This window comes from Corvus hawaiiensis, chromosome 4, assembly GCF_020740725.1.
Source record: "Corvus hawaiiensis isolate bCorHaw1 chromosome 4, bCorHaw1.pri.cur, whole genome shotgun sequence".
Lineage (NCBI taxonomy): Eukaryota > Metazoa > Chordata > Aves > Passeriformes > Corvidae > Corvus > Corvus hawaiiensis.
Window position 1 is genome coordinate 26,748,677 of NC_063216.1, and position 18,961 is coordinate 26,767,637.

The following is an 18,961-nucleotide window of genomic DNA, read 5'->3' on the forward strand; positions in this document are numbered from 1 at the left end:
TTTCTCTTGGCTGGCCATATGATTTCTCATCACATTTTCTTCAGTGAAAGCCCTATATATAAGCATGTAAGTTTGTGCAAATAAAACAGATGCAAAAAACCCACACAGCTGAAGAATACGTAAGAAAAAAAGAACAGAAAGCTACATTGGTTAGGAGAAGTTTACTCATAAAGGGCATAATTATTTATAAGAGTCCCAACACAGTAACATAAAATGCAGTCAGTGGCTGAGGTTTTTTTGTTGCTTTTTTTTCTTTTATTGTTTTTTTTTTTTAATGTTAAGTACAGATAAGCAGGAATTTAGAGAGGAGAATATGCGCCATAGGAAAGCACCAGATAGGTGAACTATGCCCAACTGACTTGCATGATTTCTCAATTCTGAAACATCATTTTTGTATAGAAAGGAAAACCTGAAACATATTGGACCTTGTCTGTAGTAACTGGGGGGATGCAACACTCTTTTCTTTTAGTTTCATTCCCAGGCTCCTTGGGTCCTTCACACCAAACTTGTTTTTTCTTTTCTAGTGAAAATCAATTTTAAAAAAAAGAAGCAAATGGTATTATTTTTTTAAAGAGTGAGAACACAAATTAATGATGTACATGTGGAGAGAAACTAGCAATGGTTAAAATTTTCTGGTCACATCATCACTGGTGCTGAACAAGGAACATAAACACTATCAGAGATGTATTACAATAGCAGCCCTTACTCCCGCTAGGCAGCACTGCAAATATGTCCCCAGGAATCCAGTAATGGAACAAAGTAAATTGAACATGTGTGACACAGAGAGAGTGAAATGAAGCACAAAAAAGAAATACAACACAAAAGACTTAAAAGGATTCAAGGTGTGAAAACACTGAGGAAAAAGTCAGAGTGTGAGGGATGTGTGAACCAGCGCAAGTGCAAGAGAACAGTTACAGGATTTTGAGCGAGTGAGGCTGAAAGTGATAGAGAGCAAGCAAGCACAAATGTAGAAGAGAAAACAAGGGTGCAGGTGAGCATACAAGTGAGCAACAGAGCATGGCAGCAACAGGTTGCCATGCAGTAAGAAATGGCAAAAGTAGGAAAACTGGAGAGAAAACAGTTTCAATCAATTTCTTTTTTGCTGTTGCTTTTACCCTCATCATTGATCAGAAAAGAGAGTATTACATGAAAACATTCCAGACAACCACATGAGAAAGACACAAAAGCCATGGTAATCCCTAAGAATTATCAATAAACAAGGCATTGGGAAACTGCCTTCAATTTTGTCCACCAAGCTGAGGCAGTCAGAATGACCGTTCAGTGCATTCTTTGGAAAACAGCAGAGTGGAAGAAAAGGCAACTAGTAACTTCAAAAGAGCAACTGAGCACTTAAATGTCTTCTCCTTTCTTTGATGAACTGTTCTTGCCACAGTCTACTGTGAAGCCAAACATATGCACAGTATCACAATAAAGCCTTCAGCAAGGAATTAGGAGCAGAGGAATTAGGGACTACAGACATTAGGCACAACTATCTGTAAGGCATGATTAAATGAAAGGTCTACCACTATATTGGGTTTGCATGACAAGATTTTGGTTAGTAGGGTGACTCATGAGCCTTTTGTTATGTTTTCTTTCGTTCAGCTGAGGAGGAGAGTGAGAGTGACTTCGGTGGGCACCTAGCAGTCAGTGAAGATTAACCCACCACAACAACACAGCTGTAGTTACATAAAGATACGAAACCAGGAAATATTTCTTCATTCACATAAAAGAAACTTGAAAGAAACAGAGGCATTCCAGTACTTATCTGGATAACAACAGTAATGGTGTTCACATGACTCTGCTTTTCCTGGTAGCTGTCTTGATGCATCACCTCTTTCTTTCTCTCTTTAACACTTAGACTACAGGCTACTTTTTTTAAACTGGTACTCCTTCTAAGAATTTCAAGACAATCTCCACCTATGTAAGATGTCAAGTAGAAAAAGAGGAAGCTTTTTCATTTTGTGTGGTTAATGGCAGAGAAACTGCTTGTTTTGGTTTTTTGAAGACAGCTTCAAGCTTCTTAGAGTGCAAGAGTATTAAAGCCAAGAGGCTGGGTGACTTCTCTGTGAGCACTCAAACTCGCAAGACAAGTTACATTCATTTAACCTTTTGACAGTCATATTTATTTTATAAAAAAAGATATAATTTTTCATATTCACAAAAAACTGTAATAAAAGATTCCCATGGATTCATTTATATCTTAAAGGTTACTGAAGGTCTACATGGTGGATAAATAACTCATTTGTGCTTATCTAGTCCCAAATTTGGATTTCATGAACCAGATTTCACCAACAGCTTTCTCAAGAACTACATACACAATGTATTATAAATAATATGTAGCATACATTCTGTTCCCCATCTCTCTTCCTCTCACATATTCTCTGCCCTCTCCCAGCTGCTCTTTCTATTGTGGCTTGGGGCTTTTTTCCCTTCTTAATTCTATTATCCCAGAGGTGCTACCGTGGTCGCTGATGGGCTCGGCCTTGGCCAGTGGCAGGTTCAGCTGGAACTGTCTCTGTTGGACATAAGGGGAGCTTCTAGCAACTTCTAGGGGAAGTCACTCACCCCTGTAGACACACCCCCCCCAAATAAACCATGAACCACCCACTTGGAAAGAAATCCATTTTCCCACACAAGTGCACCCGAATGCTTTGAGTAGTTCACCTTACACAGTGAGGCTGTCTCTCAAAATAAGCATTCCTAAAGCTTAACAGCATTCCTTTTGCTCCATCAACACTTCTTCTCCTTTGCCTAAAAAGGCTGGTGTGACTAATTAGTTCCCAACACTCCACTATTGTTAACAATAATATTACCTAGCCTATAGAGTGTTTTTCATCAGTAGATCAAAAAGTGCTTAGGAAATAAGCCAAGTGTCATTACCTCATCAAGTAATAACCACTAAATAATCAGCTCTGCTGCTGCTTTAATCCTTAAAAATGGTGTTTTAAAATCATGAAGAAGCCAAAACATAATCTTCAAATAATACACCTTCTCTAGCAAAGGAGATTATTTATTTCCTGTTCAGTGGAACCCAAGAGAGCTCCATGAACCAAATAGGGAATATATTTGCAAAGATACCACATAGGATTACAAGGGACCTTTTCAGTTATTGAGCTCAGGCCCAGTTGTCCCAGGCTGAAATATCATATAAGCCCTTTCTTAAACAGCTTGAGTTTTGCATTAAAACTAGTGAGAGCTTTTTGCTCTCATTAATACCACAGACAGACTGTGTCAGAAGTACACTGATCTGATGAACAGATATTTGCTTCCCATTTGCATTCCTACATGCGTTGTTGATCTGATAAAACACATTTGTCTTGGTATTAACAATATCTGCTCATGTGAAAAGCTCTTCCCCGTCTTGTGTATTTAGAAAGCTCTGAATTTGATAAAGGAAAGGAAAGAAACAATTAAGCCTCCCATTCTAATAACTAGCAAGGTTTAACAAGTTTTGCCTGTGGCTCCTGACACATATGTGCCACCCACTATCCCCCCGTATCAAATTCAACTTTGCTAGAAATATTTATTCAATGTCCAAGATTCAGTTCCAGAGCAGTGACAATCACCTAAGAGTCCACTATAATGTATTAAGATTATTCTTTTCCAAGGTGCCTTACATGACACTTACCAAAACTGATTTTAATTTACCACTGTATTGCCCTGTTTTAAAAAAAATCTATGGTGGAGATTCCACAACTCCTGTTCACAATCTATCAGGACACTTCAAACTCTCTTCTGTTTAGAGCTACTTTTCCTCTTGTCAAACTCTGCCTAAATCTCCCATTGCTACAATTTCAGGCTGTAACTTGTTATGTTCTGATCAAATCCACTTCTGTATGCAATGCAAAGTCTAGTCAGCTTGCAGCATTGAATACAAATGTGCAGTCCTTGTCTTCCTGAGAATTCCAGTATTTATCAACCTTTCTCTCTTTAAACAGCTAGAGAAGAGCATTGACCTTCTACCATATGCTTTAGGACAGTACTAAGAGACAGTTATTTCTCAACAAACATCCTCAGAAATAGTAATTCAAATATCTTGCATTACTGCTTATGTGAAGTTCTGATCTGTTTTACCCTATTTTTGCTCCTTCTTGCTTACTTTTTTTCTCCTGTACCCATAGCTGCCATTGCCATCAATTTGATAACAACATTCTGCTGTTTTTGTTAGAGAAAAATCATCAATACTATTAAATAGGAACATGTTTTTTCCCATATTCTGAAATCTCAAAAGTCATTATTTCATTCAAAAAGCCATCCTGAAACAGTATTGACTCTCTCAGTTCCATCTCTTTTCTTCTTTTCCTTCTGTTTCAGCATCCAGAAATGTACTCTTCCTTTTATATGAATAGAATATAATTAACCAAATCTTAACTGTTATATAGTGTAGTTCTTCAGGTTTTTTGTGATACACTGGAACTGTTCATTAGAGTACACAGGCAGAATACGAACTCTTGATCAAGTTGCAGTCATTGTATTTTCGTTGTTTTAGTCTTCATATTATTTTTAACCACATAACCATCAGTAGTCTTACTGGAGGGTTGATGATGTATAGCTTCTGCTCTTGAGTTACACTAATAATAGAAAGTGCTAAGAGGTCTAGACAGACTTAAATTAGCCTTAAATAGTCCTTCCACCATCAGCCATCACCAAAAATGCCTCACTTGCTGGATTGCTTTTCTCTTTCTCTTCAATACATTGCTCATCTAATGTTCTATTTGCTCTTGAGAATGCCTAATAAGCAGGTTATCCATATTCCTTGTAACAGCAAATTCTCTCTTAACAATTATTAATGATTTCCTACACCTTTAAAACACTGATTCAGTTAAATCCACAAACACTTGATAACTACCAAATATTAATCATCAATTTGCAAGTTTGACCGGTAGCTTTTATGTTCAGAATAGGTTTCACACAGAAAAATTCCCTGTAATTTCAAAAGATGCAAACCTAATGAATAATTTGGAATGTGCACATTTTCATGGTGCTGAATCTTTTCACACATACATGCTACTCAAATACAAGGTTAGTGTGCAGCACAGCAAGGCTGCTTTTAGTGATACTGCAAATGGTGCTTTCATAACAGAACTCAGTGTCTTCCTGACTCCTCAAGATAATACCTTCTTTTTTCCATATGAATCCACTTTTTTACTACATCCCACTACTTGCAATGCATGCTTATCTTTTCCTTTGTCTTCTCTTCCTGCCTGGATTATTATAAAAAAGCCAGCTTGCAAGTACTCCATTCAGCTTTCTACCAAGAAATTGTTTATGACAAGTGACAGTAACATCTGAGCACTGTTCTTTCCTCACTCTCATTCATTAGCTCCTCCATTCCTAATTAAACTCTCAGGTTCTGTTTTCACCACACCATTAGAACATCTTTTCTGTGAGATCCACTAAAAATGGGTTCCAGCTCTCAACAATTCTGCTTGTGATTCTCACTCTCGCTGAAAATCTGATTCTTCCAACAAGCACCACATAAAATTACCACAGATGATCTTTCCACCAGTAGAAGTCTTCCATTACTTGTCTGCCTCTAACCAGAGTCTATTTCACCACAGCTCCCATATCAAGCATCTTCCTTTTGTGCAAGCAAACAGGAATTAGCAGAAAAAACATCCCCTGTTCAGAAATGGCTCAGATTATGTGCAGTCAACCGATGTGCCAGGACCTTAGTGGACTATTTCTGAACAAGATTCAAATAATATAAGGTCTTTCTACTCTTTGTAATGTACTCATGGATATGTAAACAACTATTTAACTATTAAAAATATAAGTCTATTTAAATATGCAAGGATTTTTCCAAACAATTTGTTTGCAACCTTGCCCTTACTAAAAAAATAAAGGAAATAACTTATCTCATCCTCCTCCGTATATCATAGACTGCAGTATGGTGTGAACATTTCTTTCCACAAAATTACCATTATGTTTTACTTCAGGTTGGCACTATTTGTTGTAGATTTGTTGGTGGAAAGGGTTCTGTCCTTTCTTTAGCAGTAGTAATTGCAATGTGTAATACTGTTTTTTTCTAAGCTAATATCTAGACTTACTGGCCTATTGTGGCTTTAGTCCCCAAGGTGAAAAAGTGGCTATTAAAAGCAAAAATACTTCTTTTTAAAAGACCATTTCTAATACAGCTCAGGATGTTTCTGTGACTTGAAAACTTAAGGGGCCTGCTGAAGTTCCAAAGTTCATCCCAAGTGAGCAATGTAGATAGAGGCCTTTTAGGAAGCTAAAATAATGCAGTTATACAAGAGTCTTCCTGGCAAGATAGAATAAATCAATCCCCCCAGTAGAGAGAAGCACCAGGCTGGGGAGCCACATTTTCTAAGAGATTTTAAAAGGTAATGAGAGATTCAGGACTAAAGTTCTCAGGTGCTCAACCTGAGCCTCTTTAAGTTTGAAGGGGCCTATTTTTCCAACAGGAGAAACACTGACTCAAAACCAGGCACCCGGAGCCAGCAATGCAAAGAATGGCAGCATCCACAATTATGAACTTAAAATGTTACTTGAGTGCTTTCACATCATGTGCTGTTCAAATTAATCAACAACCTCACTGTTCAACCATCAAATCCACTAATACATGAGGTTTATCTGACACATACTAACACACTGACACATACTAGAAGACTAACCAGTATTCTTTTGACCTCTGTGTGTTGCTTTGTCTTAGTCTGATCTGTCCTCTGACTAAGAAAACTGTAACCTCCTGCTGCTCCTGATGGAGACCTTCTGCTTTTAAAACCACTTAGAAGCTGATAAAACCCCTGAAACAGGGGGGATATGTAGATTGCACATTAACACCTATCAGTACTTCACTGTCTGATTGTAGTTAACAGGTGACAGTAGTAGCATAATCTCAGAGAAGAATTTTATTACGTTTAGCGCTTCTCTGTAAGTTAAGTTTGTGCCAGTCTAAGAGACATGCCATTTGGAGCAGTTACTGCTATGTCAACTAGTCTAATATCCCACATGAGTGCTTTTATTAGAACAGATGTCATTTTGGAAGCTGTTTTATGAAGTTTTCAATGTGGCTTCTTTCTTGTCATCCCCTGATTCAGTGTGCTCCACATCACCCATATTGCACTGCAAATCTAACCACACTTCTGAGGCACAAATAAATAAATGTGTGTAAACAGGAGCTGAGGACAGGGAGGATATGGAATTTTTCAAGGGGAACAGGCAGTGAGTCACATACCAAAACAACAATTCCCATAGTTTTCAGTATCTTGATTTAACCCATCTTCCTTCTGAATACAATAAAAACCATGAGTCCCTGAAGTAGCTTTGTTCAAGAAATAACCTTCTTCCCTCCATCTCCTCACAGTGGTCTTCAATTAAAGCCTAAAATGATGAAATTCACTGAGACTGACAGAGGAAATAAAAGGAAAATAACCACTGAAATGCATTATCAGAAGCAGATTATTAAATGTCCCGCAGACATCGGTGCGAGTGACAGCCACCAGAGCTCAGTGAAAAAAGAGAAGCGGAAAATTAAACTTCTCACTGGGCCTAATGATGATTAATATCTCTTCTCTGATGAGCTGAAACTGCTTAATCTTTGCTATTAATATCACATCACTGAGGTACAAGTTTGGCAGCTGAAGAGAAAGGGGGCATATGCGAATATTTAAAATTGGGGAGAGGAATAGAAGGACACAAACAACAGAGGTACATTTTGCTCTTAAGTCTCTTAAAAGCAAGAAACTCAGTATGAAGCTGAGAGTCACCATCAGCAACTCTGAAGTCAGGTTACTATGAGGAAGCTCGTGGGCAAACAAAATCATGCAATTTAAAGGAGATAAATAGTAGGTTTCAATCGTTTGGTTAAACGACTGCATTTGCATTCTACAGGAAAGACCACTTAATTCATCACATCTCCATTCAAGTGTACATGAACAAGCAACTAATACCTTCACCCAACTCAAATAAGTTAGATAATTGTTATTTTCAGACTTACTTACCTCTGTGTATATTGGCAAAGCTTTGAAGAAAGTTAGCTGGAGTTCCTTGGAAACCAATAATTATGTGTAGCTGTGCAGATGCATTTTTAAACTTGGTTCCTATAAGAATATTCTATAAAATGTAACCTCTCTGTTGAGATTTTTACCTTAAACCCTTGGGTTTGTAATGCACTGAAGCAAGAGGTGAAATAGCTAAATCCATTATAATTAACACTGCTAGAAAACATTCTGTGTGTATTACATTTCAGACCAAAAGAACACTTTGTTAAAGTCAGTGTAGATCCCTTGAGACGCCCATTATAACAGTTTGATTAGTAGAGAATGAAAAGCAGATTTTACAGCATTTATTCATCCGAAAACATTATTCCTGCTAAAGTTAACAAGCAAAATCATGGAGTTAGGTTAAATTAAATTCAATGACAGGTAGGAAATACACTGATTGTGAAACATTAAAGTGGTGGTACGATTTCAATACGATTCTAGAATGCTGAATGCCTTCATATTGGGAAAGAAATGGATCAGAAATCTTCCATGTTTAATGTTCTAAAGGTAACTTGTAAATACTGTACAGTGATTTTATGTTTTATTTAGAGAACTGAGAATACCATACTGATAAAATTTAAGTTTATAAGCCTTGATCCCATGAATAATTGGCTGCCAAATTAGTATTCAAATACATATTTTTTTCTTAAATTTAATAACTGTTCTTAACCTGCAACTGAAACTGCTTTTTAATCTTTTCTGAAGGGTTATTTTTCACAAGTGAAAAGGTACAGTAACCTGTAGCCCAAAACAAATATTTGGCTAGGAAAAATATTCTGGACTGGGATGGCAACCGATCATCCTGATAACTAGCTTCTACTAGCTATGGGAAGATTAGCAATTATCCTACAAATTTACCTCTTTTTTTAAACAGCTGTAAGTTGTGATAGCTGTAGCACTGTAGCACTCTCATCTACAGTTCTCAAGGTGATGTTCCTTACAGTACACTTTATACACAGCAATATCTCATAATCACGATTGCCTATTTTACATGAAACTGAAACTGTTAAAATGATCCTTTTTCGTTTTTCTTTTTCCATCATCTGCTTCTTGTCTTTCACTTCTTACCTTGAAACCAGAAATATTTGGACAGAGATTAAAGCATGCATTTTTTATCAAGGTGGAATAATTTATTCAGAGATGTGCTAGAATCCTCTACCAGCTTTAAAATCAAGTTCAGAAATCTGGCTAGAACAGCTTTGGTGTATCTAGAACGCATGGGTCAGATGCAGGAATTACCAGCCAGCATTATTCTATCAACTCTACCCTGTAATACAGCCTGTGCTATGCAAAATATAAGAGGCATTGATTGTTAGCAGTCACTCTGATGGTAAAAGCCTACAAATCTTCACAAGCCCATAAAACATCAGTAACTGTTCTGTGCACTTTTGAGAAGAATCTACAAATTTGTCTGCCAGGTCCATTTTGAAACACAAATTAAACAAAGACTGCTGCAACAACTCTAGGAAAGATGTACTGGCATGTAAACAAGGAAAGCTGAATGATAAAATAGGAAAAATTGGAAAGGAAGAAGATGTTGGGAGAAACACAACTACTTTGGGGTATTGTTTTTTCACTCTACTTAATCACATAAGAAACAGATAGCTTTCGCAGTTTTTATTCCAGCAATTTCTTCAAGTGCTTTCCAACATATAATTCTATCTTATTAGCTATGGCTTTATTTCAGCTCCAGAAATAATCCTCTATATATTACACAAATGGTATGCAACATTCTTTGATATTAAACTACACCATGACAACCCCAATCCTGTGTCTAGAGAGCCAAATTAAGATCCTATTGTAGCACCAACAGCCATAACTGCACTGGGCTTAATCTGCTTAGGAGGAACAATAATCACTTTGAAGATGTAGAGGCCCAGGCTTCAGTGACTGTAAAAGGGTGCATAAGCTGCCCTGGCTTCCTCTGCTTTGGTGCATCTCTACCCCTGACAGTACCTGTGCTTGCTCAACAACAGCCAACACAAGCAGGGCTGACTGTGCTACAGTCACATTGTCAGCTTAATTTGTAGAGACACATCTTTGGTTTTTAATTCAGGACCTTAGTGTGTTACTAACTCCAAGCTTGTAAGCTACTCCAGGTCTCTAAAAGCTTACATTTGTGGTGGTGATTTCACTGGGTGTTTACAAAAGTTCAGGAAGCAGTATGCAGAGAGCACACCACACACCTCTTCTTTAGAATAGGTATAGACATTATTACAAGTTCACTGGGAAGAGTATCTCATTGTGAAACACTTTATTTATACAGTAAAATATTTTAAGTAGGCCTATAATTATTTTTTAAAAGTAAACATACCAAACAGAAGCACAATCTCCTTTGGATTGTGAATTTAATTTAGGGAAGTGTGACGACTTTATGATTTTTTTTGGTAATTTTGACTTCACTACTTTGAGCTCTCCCCCCCTAATTCCTCATCTCTGCAAACTCTGACATTTAGCAATTTCAAAGGTAAACAGAGTTACAAAATTTAAAAAAAAGAAAAAAGAGGTTTAAAACCTTGATGTTTATATCCTGGACTTTGACCATTTTGCAGCATTATAGAGAAGGGCAGTCATACCACAGGTTAGAAAAAATTAACGTTGCAGGATAGCTCAAATAGCTGGAACAGGGCTAAACTGGAAGAGAATCTCAGGCTAAAAACATATCAGTCTCCAGGTCATCAGCTTTCCCTCTTTTTGCTGGTATCTACAAAGCTGAGTGAACCAGGATGACTGCTGTCAGACTATGTTTTTGAAGTTAGTTGTGCATTTCACTCAATAGTCCAAGGATATCTAGATACATTAAAAAAAAAAAATCTCTTTCAAGTCTAGAAACAAGAATTGCAAAGCAACACAAAAGAGGTAAAACTTCAAGGGAAGGAAATAATTACTCAGTGGAACAATTCAATGGCTGTCAAGTCTGAAAAATGTTTGAAAATTGTATGGAGGGAATAAAAGAGATGTGTTGAAGATACTGGTATGGTTAAGCTAAGCATACCTAAAACACATCCACCCAATAACAGCTTCCCACTCAATTGCTTTTCCTAAACCATTCCAGAGCATAATCAGCAGAACATAAGAATGACCATACATGATGTGTGAAATAATTATTTGAATTTTTTTTATTTTCAGCTTGACTCCTCCTCCTTCTGGTATTCTACACATTTAAATAAATACTCAAAATGTAAGTTTCAAATGTACTGGAAGGCACTAAAGATGCAATTTGCTGTCTAACCAGACAGATTTTGATTTCAAACTTTTTCCTGATCTGAAAAACACTCCACAAATCTTAAATATAAAAACTTCACAAAAATCAAACAGCCCAAATTAATTGTTCTGAGAATTAAAAACTAAATATTTTATTTCAATCTTTTAAAGCATCTCTATTTCAGATACTTCTTCATCTTATGCATACACATGTGTTGACCGGCTTGCCTGTTTGCCCCCAAAGCTCATTGATTAATTTCAAATTACTTTGTTAGAGGGAAAGAAGTCAGAGGTAATGAAGCTTCTACTATTGCCAGGGACAGAGAGAGAGATGAGAGATGCCAAACACACTACCACTGAGAAATACACTGCAGCATGATCTCAAGATTTATTTAGATACCAGGAGATCCATATGGGAGCTAGATTTTACAAATGCCCTGATTGTAGGAAAAGCAACTTCAACATCAATCAGCTGCATGACATCAATCACAGCAGGTCAGGCTACATTAGTTCCAGCACACAAAGGAGTTCTGGTGTACTTATAACTGCACATTTTGTTTCAGAAAGCCAAGCACTACTTCTTGGGGTTTGTTTATTCAGGATTTTTTTAACAAAACATTTAAGCTCACCTTGTTTTTCTGTTCTTCTATTAAAAAACATGCTTTAACTATGAAGTTAGTAAGTACCTATCTCTGAAACAGAGGAGGAATAACCAGGAAATAACAGTCCTAGTGTTAAGTCTCCCAAGCAGCCCTAACAGAATTTGGGCATCCAGATATCCCTTCTTGGAAGAAATTTGCTCACTTTTGTGTAATGCAACTTTTATAGATGGCATTCTTCCCAAAGTTTGTTCAAAGAAGGAGGAAGACAAAGATGAAACACAACCCTTGAGAAATCCCACCGATTATATTCAGTTAGCTGCTGTTCCAAAGAAGCTGGCCCCTCACTCCCGTCAAAGAATTCCTTTTCATTCTGAACATTCTGTTTCTGCCAGAAATGACAAATTAAGAGCTGTCTAGAAAAAGAAAGCCAAGAGAAAACTGGTGTTTAGAAGTGAAGAACTATTCCATCCAATCAAGAGGTTGTACAGAGAAGAAAAAAGGTAAGCCTACAGCTTACTTTACTTTTCTGAAAGCTTGTACTTAAAAATATGAGCATCAAAAGCAAACGTGTGCCCTCTGTACTGGAATTCCAAATAGCAATGCAGACTTGCTTTCATTTGGCACAGCACACTGGCAAAAGAAGTGGCCACTGCAAGATTCATGGCTTCTCCTGAGATAACAGGGTATTGGTTTAAGGATGTGAACTCCTGGCAAGCTAAAGAAAAAACAGCACTGACTTCAGCATTTAGGGGCTCAGCTGGAGTGGATCTTACTAGCTAGGGACAAAATTGTATTCCAGAATTTTAAGTTTAATTGAAAAAGTCGTTGAGAATAAAAAAGATCCATGCTGCCCCAACTCCACAATTTGACCTCCAAAAGCTTCTCACGACCATGGTGGATTTTGGCTGACACTCTTGGCATAAGGCCGTTCTTGTTTTGGTACAGAAACTACTTCAAATTTCCTGTCACTGCTCACAAGCAGACTGTTTATAAAATGGGGAACAAAACTCTTTACTTTTCCATATCCACCTATTAATTTTATTTTCTTAGATGATGGATATGTAAGACTTCTCAAGTCTGTAAAACAAAATAAACATGGGATCACTGGCTTCTAAGCTAAAGATGATGAGCAGAGAACGAGATTCAGCTTTCACAGCATGGAACTTCTGGTCCTTTATCAGTGCTCTGTATTACCAAATCACCAGGGTTTCACAGAAGGACAAGTTTTCCAGGATAATGCAACAAAACTTCACATAAGCCTAAGGTCTTTGCTATCATAATTCATTTTACTCCCAAACATATTTAAGAAGGTATAGTGATTGAAGTAGAGATAGAGGTGCTTAAGAGACAATGCTCATCACCTGAAATAAATGTAATGAGAGGAGTTAGCCACCATCATTTACTCCAGAATGGAAATGAAGGGGTGGCTTTTTAACTAAAGATAGCTAATATCCACTAAACACACCTCCTATAAACCTGTTCAGGCACCCATCACAGTAGCACCCTCACTATATGCAGAGGCACCCTTTAAGGATTTCTCTTCTCAGAACTTTATTAAAAAGACAGGATCAATACAAAGGTTGAAGCTTCTATTTTAAATGGACACTGGATTAAGTTTCCTTGTTTAATCCTGCTGAGACACATATGAGATAAAATTCAGGCCAACTGAAGTAAATGAATTTTAAAAAGCAATTCTAGTTTTTGTGTCTTTTTGATTACATTGTCTGTGAAGGAATTATTTTCTGATGTTTGTTCATCAGTTGCAAGTGTCTGATAGACATTTTAGTAATTAATTATTTGTTTGCCTCTTCCTATGCGCAACTTACTGCAAGCATTAAAAATTCAGGCAGTTTTCATCAAGCACATAGACCATGTGATAAACTTTTGGCACTTAAGACCAAGAAACCCCAGAATCAGTTTTTTGATTCAAGTATTCACAAATATGATTTCAGAATCTACTTCCCATGAATATTAAAACTGGATATTCATTGTTTCCATAGACAGTCTTCCCAATTAACATATTCACTAGAATATTTATGGAAACATACACAAAAAGAGTGTGAACAGCATCAAAGTGAATCCATTTAAATACTAAGATGAATATTTGCAGCCTTCCTTCAATTTATTTTATTGTATTTTATGAGGTGTTTGCCCAACTCTGGCTTCAATCATGTCTCTACAGATGACTTTGACTGAAATGAATTGTCTGGGAATGATAGTTGCCCAACACTGGAGTGAAAAGAGGACAATCAAGGAAAGCAAGTCCCAAGAAAGAAGGCAGACTCTGTTTTTTAAAATGCTACCCAAGCAGTTAAAAGAAACCAGAGTCAACTGCTCTCTCACAGACTCCCTACAGGATCTCACAGAACTTTTCAATTTTTCATCTTAAGGTTACATTATTGACTCTTTTTTTCCTGGGAAATATGTTCTACACGGGAGCCCTACACACATACTTTAGGCTTTCAACCTCAAATGGATCCACCACACAGGGACTGGTAACTCGAGTGTATTTTCATCCTGTCGAAAGAGAGGTGACCGTAAATCTGCTGAGGACACACAGACACTTTTTCTTTCTTTCTTTCTTTTTTTTTTTTTTTGGAGGAATCAGTAATCTAGAAAGCATGGTCAAATTACAGTTCCAAATCTCCATTTTACATGACCTTCATGGTAAGGGGGATAGAAAACTGCTGCATATAGCTTGGAAAATTAAGCTATTTATGGAGCTACCGCTAGTTAGTCAAATTGCTATTTTTTTTCTAATGAAAATTTATCATGTATTATTTGATTATTTCCTCTTCCCTGTTTTAAATGCACTCCACCTTTCCTACTCTATTACTTTGTCTTTTGAATATAGTCGAAGAATGTTGGAACAATTAGCTTCTTCATTCAAAGTCACTGATAACTGAAATTATGCTGTTCTTGTCCATTATTAAAACCAACAGTAACCAGGTATGTTCAAAGCCTATACAATATTCAATATCATCTTTAATATTCTGCTTCATAACCTTAATAGACATATATACATGATTAATGAGGCTTTTAGTAGCTATTGCTGTCATAGCTTGGGTCATACCACCTCCAATGAATATTCTAAGGGAAGGGTCTTACTGGAAGTGTCTGAGTGACAACCGTGAAGCAGCAGGCTGCTGTGTACTTTCTGACAAGAGAACAAAATCCAAAATAAAACAAAATTCTGTCTTAAGGAACTTGAAACTATTTAAAAAGCAGAACATGGGAACAGACTATAAAACATGGAACATGAGAACAGAATATAAAATATGCAGTAAGGCATATTTTATATTACAGATTCACTAACAAAGCTTTTAAGGGGATTCTAATGTGATCCCACTCCCCTGCTAGGCAAAATGAGTAACTTAAGTGCTTAGATATAAACACATGGATGAGTAATCTAAGAATGTAATTCCTGATTACATCAAGAATATATATATAAGGCAGACACTGCACTGCAGATGTCATACCAGAGACATTTGAGTTTAGAACTCTGAAACATACAAACAAAAAGCCTGCAAAAGAATAAAGAAATCCTTACAAAATTTTTTGCTATGACAAGTCAGCTGGGTCAACCTTTTAACTAAGTGAATAAAAGACCAAGGTGATGTTACTACTGTATGTAGGTATCTTCAAACAGAAACATTCCCAAGCCTGGCAGGCAATAATTATCATGGATTCACCAAAGGTAAATCATGCTTGACCAGCCTGACTGCTTTCTGTGATGAAATAACTATGAATACATGACCAGTTGATGTGATCTCCCTTGAACTGAAGCACAGTCTCCCTGTATCCAAGCTGGGATTTTACAGTATATATGGGTGGGCTAAATAGGTGAAAAACTATCCAGATTGTTGGGCTCAAAGGGTGATCGTTACTCATTCATGGTGTTTCTGAAAGTCCATGTATTCTCTATCCTTGGAGGTTTTCAAGACGCTGTTGAATAAATGCCTAAGAAATCTTGCCTGATTCCAAAACCCACACTGATTTGAGCAGGAGTTTAATGAGAGAACTCCTGAGCTCCCTTCCACACTGAATAATTGAGTCTATGAAGATACCAGGTATTGATGGTTTCTTTAATTTGGTGGAGGAAAGTCTAAAAAGAACCATTTACTCAAATCTAAAACCAGATGTACTGAAAAGAAAATTTCTAGCCCTATGATTAACGAAAGAAACTAATGCCAGAAGGCAGAGAGGACTCTACATTGCTGATGGTTTCAAATCAAGGCACAATGCCATTGTGAGGCAATTTTTACTCAATTATAGAATCATAGGATGATACAATGGTTTACGTTGGAAAAGGCCTTTAAGATCATTGAGTCCATCCATTAGCCCAGCACTGCCACATCCACCACTAAACCACATCCCTAAGTTCCACACCTTCACCTCTTTTAAACATCTCCGGGGATGGTGACCCAACCACTTTCCTGGGCGGCCTGCTCCAATGCTTGTCAACCCTTTCCATGAAGAAATTTTTCCTAATATCCAATCCAAACTTCCTGTGCTGCAACTTGAGGCCATTTCCTCTTTTTCTATTGCTTGTTACTTGGGAGAAGAAAGCCACCTCCACCTCACTACAACCTCCACAGTGAGCTCAAACATGAGTAAATTTTGGGAACCAATGTGGAGAAAAAAAACAAGAAATCATGTAAAATAACAAAATGGCATTAACTTTTTGCCCATAATACCTACAAGTTAAGGAAAATGCTAGCTATTATTCAGTTAAATAAATATCTAACTGACCTTAGTTTTTAACCAACAAAGATTAAATAATGCCCCACCCAAAATTAAGAAAAAAGGAAAATGGATATAGAAAAATAACTGAAAGAATTACTAACTTTATAGAATTTCCAGTCCTTTTCCAGTGCCAGGCTTTGTAATAGGCAATGGGCTTTGTTCCCTGGTTTGCATTTAAGATTAATTCACACTGAGAGCTTTAAGTCACTTCAAATACCACGTAGCAGCAAATTTCAAGATTTGTATTGAGTTCTCTGTAAAAACAAAGGATTCTATCCACAGAGGGATTTAAAACACCATGGCATTATCAATTGTGGACACAATTAAAATAGTCATTACAACAAAGCGGCATAATATTCTTCTAGAAGCAAAAAGGTGAGGCCTGCATTTGCACAGCTTTTAAAAATCAAACAAAATCAGTACTGTTCTGCCTGCCAGATCATTATTTTTAAGTATGCAGCTAGCACCCCTCATATTTTCAATTTAACATGAATCCTGCAAGTGTTTCGTTCTAGAATGAGCTCATGGAGTTACTGCACATTAACGCAGAATTTTAAGTACTCAAATCAATTTACATAAACAAATATTTGTACATGGCATATAACTAATTCAGAATTGTATGTAACACATACTGAAAATCTTTACATGTTCTTACTTCTAATTTAACGTGGAAACCCATTTTGTTTCGAAACAAAGCACAGATTTGTCAGCCAAAGAGACACGAAAGAAGCTTGACATTTTCAACAATGCCTTTTTAAAATTATCAGACTGTAAACTAGTGACTGAACAGTTTTTACGAGGCTGGAACACCTTTCCTCATGCTAAGGAAATTACAAAGGCTGAATAGCTTTTTTTTTACTCCTGCCAAAATTACACCTATTGGCCAACATAAATGCTTCACCTCCACAATAAACAAAACAAAGAAACAAAAAAAAGCTACAGAGTAGCAAAAAACAGGAGAGCCAGAATCTATGAACCTCCCCTAACTGAAGCATTACTGCTGAACTTCTGTAAGGCCAGAAAAAAAAACTTCATCAGAGAAGCAATTTAAAAGACAAGGCAGTGATTATTCCATGTTGTGTTGGGTTGACCCTGAGTTGATGGACAGTCTTTAAGACCAATTACGCTTCTCACAATTTACATATTTAAACCGCACGGAAAGGCGGCACTTCCCCTTTTGGTCGGAGCTCGCCTGCTGGAAGGTGGGGGGGCTCCGAGCCTCCCGGCCCCGCTGGGCCGGGGCCACTGCCCCTTTCCCCCTTTCCCATCGCTGCGGCACGGACCCTGGGTCACTGAGGGGGACTGTCCCAGAGCCGCAGGCAGCTAAAACCAGCCATGGACTGCTCACAGCTAAACCCATCCAGCGCGGCTTCTGGGGACAGGCGGGTCCCTCTCCTCTCCATGCGGAGCCGGCGGAGCCAGCGGGAGCCGGCAGAGCCTCCTGTCTGCAGCCAGCACACTCCGTGCTGAACTGAAGAGGACACCACGCAGCCAGCAGCACAGAGGGAGCGAGGCTTTCCCCACCGTAAAGCCCGAACAAGAACACTCTTCAACATGGCGGCTTCAGAGTCAGAGAGAAAGAGAAGTGAGTCACGTGGGACGGAGCTGAGCATGGCGACGGGAGAAAAGAGGGCGGTGCCGCGATTCTGGCGCGCAGCTTAAAAGAAACCTTCTTGCATGCCGTGGTAAGAAACTGTAATACCACAAACTGTTTGTCTCTTTAATCCATTTGAAGAACATGGGGAGGGGGTGGAGAATCAACGTGTGCCTATGAAGTTTGTGAAGAGTGCCTATGCCAGGCTATATAGAAGTAGTAAGAGGCTGTTAGAGACTTGTGGCGAAGAAAAGCCTCTGTGTGCAGGCCAAAATAACTTATCCTTAAAAAGATGAATAACCCCATGTGATGGCCCATGTTCTGTAGTGTGAAAGAACTGTGAAATTCTTCATGGGAGAGATGTCTACACATAGCAGACTGTTTGTTTCCGGGCGGGTCTGCTATTGGTGGCAGTTTGGGAACCACGTGCAACTGAAGGAAAACCCTTTTTTCCTTAAGCATAAGAGAGAGACTTTTCAAGAACTGCAACACTGACTAACATCCCATATTCTGTTATCCCTTGTGTGAGCTGGATAGAAGGAGAGAAGTGCTGGAAAGAGGGAGGGGGGGGGAATTTACTTTAATTTTGTTTTGTTGTTTTTCTCTTTACTTTTAATTCTGTTAGTAATAAAGCTCTTTCATTGTACTGCAACTGTTTAAGGTTTGTGCCTGCTTTGCTTTTCTCCTAATTCTTATCTCACAGAAGGAAAATAAGTAAATAATGAATATTTTGAATCAAAACCACTACATTTAATTGGTGTTTCCGCCCGGTTTCAAACTCAACCCGCTACACATGTCTTGTTATAAAA

The 18,961-nt window shown here is 37.8% G+C and overlaps 1 protein-coding gene across 2 annotated transcripts in view; it reads right to left on the minus strand.

The window, feature by feature from the left end:
• Positions 1 to 18,961, minus strand: part of LARGE1 (LARGE xylosyl- and glucuronyltransferase 1) — a 272,337-nt gene that overhangs the window by 172,688 nt on the left and 80,688 nt on the right. The gene's annotated exons all lie outside the window — the stretch shown is intronic.